This window comes from Oryctolagus cuniculus, chromosome 3 (assembly GCF_964237555.1).
Source record: "Oryctolagus cuniculus chromosome 3, mOryCun1.1, whole genome shotgun sequence".
Taxonomy (NCBI): Eukaryota; Metazoa; Chordata; class Mammalia; order Lagomorpha; family Leporidae; genus Oryctolagus; species Oryctolagus cuniculus.
In genome coordinates, this window is record NC_091434.1 from 58,757,025 (window position 1) to 58,761,495 (window position 4,471).

The following is a 4,471-nucleotide window of genomic DNA, read 5'->3' on the forward strand; positions in this document are numbered from 1 at the left end:
GCTGGAATCGCATATGGGCGCAGGTTCTAGTCCCGACAGATCCTCTTCCGATCCAGCTCTCTGCTATGGCCTGGGATAGCAGTAGAAGATGGCCCAAGTCCTTGGGCACCTGCATCCATGTGGGAGACCCATAAGAAGTTACTGGCTCCTGGCTTCGGATTGGTGCAGCTCCAGCTGTTGTGGCCATCTGGGGAGTGAACCAATGGATGGAAGACCTCTCTCTCTCCCTCTACCTCTCTCTGTAACTCTTTCAAATAAATAGAATAAATCTTTAAAAAAAAAATAAAAGTTGTGTGGGCCAGCCACACCAGTCGAATGGAACCTAAGGGAGAGAGGGGGACCTAAAAGAGGGACAGAGGCGCAGAGAATGGAGCCAAGACAACACGGCTGATCAAGGCTCATTTATTCTAAAGTCCCAGCGGTATTTCTACTTAACCAGCTGCAGAACAAAGAAGCACAAAAGGTAACAAAATGCGTAAGCAACTTAGCAGGGCCTCCGGTAGCACAGATAATTTTAACAGGGCATTCTTGATTATCATCCTCCTTCAGGATGTCATCCTCCTTCAGGATGGGAGTATGTGACTTTCTTATCCCAGGAATTCCTCAAGGCCTAGATTAGTCTTGACTTCTCCAAAAGGCTGCCTACAAAAATTCCGTTTTACAAGCTGTTCTCCTGTGCCTGAAAATTCTTTATCTGCCAAATTAGATAAAATCTTGCCCATTTCAAATTCTCAAGTTCCTAACTGGTCCCTGAAATACAGTGTGGACATAAAATGGGCATGATTATTTCAGTCTGATACATAAAAGTACTTTGAGAATTTCAAGGAGCAAATCAAATTGAAATATACATTTATTTTGGAAAACATTTTAAATCCAGCATAGTTTTTATTATAATATACATTTTTGTGCACCTTCTGAAGACCTCTCATATGGATGGATTTCAAAAATACTTTGCACCAAAATTAAATTGTCTTTTAATTCCATTTTCTATGAATGTTTTGGAGTTCCCTCATACATATTTCAGGGCATTATTCTTCTGATGTTGGTTACAAGACGATGGAAAATTTAACCCTTATGAGCCTCAGTTTCTTCAATTACAAAACAGAGAAAAGAGTCCCTACTAAGAAGATGTCTACCTTGCAGAGTTACTTAAATGATTATGATTATGATACATCAGTCAGCAACAAAACGTAAAAACAAAATTGATGTATTATTTGTCACTGTAAAAAATAAAACTTGAGTAGTTTCACATGTTTGGTATTCACTCTCAATAATGTCTCTACAACAAATATTCCAGTCTAGTTTAATAATTCCAAAAAAACAGTCCAATGCAATAAAGAAATGAAAATACTTATTCAATGTCACACTTCCCTCATAACCAGTTTGGAGGTGGGAGCCGGGCATGGTTGCTTTCTTTCTTTCTTTTTTTTTAAGTTTTTATTTAATGAATGCATTTTTCTTGTCTGCCTCCCCCCACACTGTGTGGCAGCCCTGGCCTCTCCAAAGCCAGGCTGGGGAGAGAGGAAGCAGAGAGAAGGGGCCAGTTTGAGTGGCTGCTGTCTCATGCTTTCAGTGCTCTCAGGGCTGCAGAAATATCTCTACTCTTCCTCAGTTGGACATTTTCGTTGGTTCTTCAAAGTCTCTCACTGAAGATTCGTGTGTTCGTCTGGTTTTCATTGTTATGACAAAATACTTGAGGACGGGTAACTTTATAACTTGATGAGGTTTATTCAGTTGATGGGTCTGGAGGTTCCAGGACAAGACATCAGCACTGTCTTGACTCTGGTGAGGACCTCATGGAGGCTGGTGTCACAGCGGTGGGAGCATTTGTGGGAGGAAGAGATCACCTCCCAAAACAGGAAGCCAGAGAGAGACCAGGGTCTCATAGTGCTTTCCCAGGCCATACTCCAGTGGACAGAAGACCTCCCACTAGGTCTGCAGACTGCTGAAATTCCCACCTCCCAGCATCACCACCCTGAGGACCAGGCTCCCAACACAAGAACATCTGGGGAGGGCCGGCACCGCGGCTCACTTGGTTAATCCTCTGCCTGCGGCGCCAGCATCCCACATGGATGCCAGATCTAGTCCCAGTTGCTCCTCTTCCAGTCCAGCTCTCTGCTGTGGCCCGGGAAGGCAGTGGAGGATAGCTCAAGCGCTTGGGCTCCTGTCCCACATGGGAGACCAGGAGGAAGCACCTGGCTCCTGGCTTTGGATCAGCATAGCTCTGGCTGTGGCAGCCATTTGGGGTTGGGGGGGGTGAATCAACAGAAGGAAGACCTTTCTCTCTGTCGCTCTCACACTTTCTAACTCTATCTGTCAAATAAAAAAAAAAAAAAACAATTAAACAAACAAAAAACTTAAAAAAAAAGAACATTTTGGGAGACAAGCCCTAGCCAAACCCTAGCCATCTGCAATACAGTTCCTGGCAATGCCTTCCTCTGATGAACTCTATTCTGAGTATCCAGAAATCCACTGACTTTTCATGTATGTCAACACTGTGACATACGTTTTGGGGAAGGTCCTCTTTTAAGATGATCCCTTGTCAACCCACCTTTACAGGGGCAGGGGCAAATAGAAGTACAACCCACCTCCAGAAGATTCTGTTAATTTTCTTCTCAGACAAGTCAACCATTGTCCATGCCCTTAAATCCCCGGGGCAGTTATCAAAATCTCCTTGGAGTCCCCATGAAGCTCTCTCATGGGCCTGAATAAAGGGAAAGCATCCTTCTAGCTCTGTGAGGAAGAGGGAGGTGAATAGCACTGAAAGCTCACACAAAGAAACCTTCAAACTCTTTCTCTTCTTAACCCGTGAGGGGCACATGACCATGCGGGCAGAACCATCTTGTTATCCCTTAGCAAATCATGCCCGGGGGTAGCATTTCACTTTAGTTACTGAGGCACTGTGAAGAGGGAATCTATTACATTGTTTTTTGCCTGTAGCCTTCAAAAAAATAATGCAGATAATAGACACAAGGAACAGCTAAATCATGAATGTGAAAGTCATCAACAATCAAGGATATTTGATAGTTTCTCTGTTTTTTCCTTTTCTGGGGCTAAACACTGCCTTAACTTTGTTTCTCTTTGGTCACTTATTTTGTTCTTTTCTTTCACCCCAAACTGGCTTTCTGTTTTTCTTTATGCACATACAAATATGGCTGCCTCATAGCTTCTGTTTTTTTTATATTTGCTGCCACAGACCAGAAGAATATGATCAATTTGAACCCCAGTTTGAAATTCCTCAAGAAGGAAGCTATATAGCCTGATCACCATGCAACAAACAGGGTCTAGGAGCTCTTCTCTCTGTGTATGGGAAAATCTCAGAGAAGAGAGGTAATAGACTAAGCAGAAGCAACCAACAGGGTCAGAAACACATATGTGGAAGCATTAGCACATATGATAGTGTCACACGGCAAAAAAAAAACTACCATAAATAGATGCTTACTATGTTTTTTTTTTTTTTCAAAGACATTATTTTCTGAATAGTTAGAAATACTGTACTAGACATTATGGTTTGCTCCCCAATATTCACTCCTTCTTTTTTTGTCACTACCTAAATTTTCATTCAGATGCTATATTACTTGGCTTTTCATAACTATAATGAAATACCTAAGCCAGGCTAACTTTATAAATACAATAGTTTTATTTTGGCTCACAGTTCTAAGCTGCAAGGCCTAATCTGGCAGTGGTCTTCTTGCTGGCAGTCTCAGGTGGCACAGAGCATCACATGGCAAGAGACAAGGAGTGTGTGAGTCTATCTGTCTCAATCAATCTGTGGTCTTTCTCTAGCTCCTTATAAAGTTACCAGTTCAACATGAGGGCCACACCCAAGTGACCTAATCTGCTGTTAATCATTTCCAAAAGGTTCTATCTCTAAACACTATAACTGGATTAGGTTTCCACCCTTTTAGTGTAATTTTCTTATGACGTTGGGGTTTAAACTCCTGCTTGCATTCAGGGGCCAAGTCATATTCAAACCATAACAGATTTCTTGACCTCCACTGGCATCTCATGCTGGTAGTGATGAAAGTGGGTAACACCCAAACTAACAAACATCATCCCTCCCACCTTGTCATAGTTATTTGTACCAGGAAGACTGACCTCAGAGTGATGAGATCAAAAGAGAAGTTTTCTGGGGAAAACAATTCTTTCTTCTGGGAACATTACTGGAAATGAATGACCCCTTCTTCCTCTATAGATGAACATGTAGAATCACCATACCTTGGGAGTTGATAACTATTTTGTGACCACAAAGTAGAATGAGACTTAAAGAGAAGCTGACCCTGCAAGAGGCAGAGACATAAATCAATCCTGATGCCAACTTACATGACAACTTCCAATTATATGATCAAATAAATACCCTCTGTCATTTTAAACCGTTTGAGTTAGATTCCAGAGGCATCTAATTTGTATACTCACCTCAAATTCTATCATCAGTAAGTGTATTTGCAAAAGATTCTGAAAGTCCCTAAAG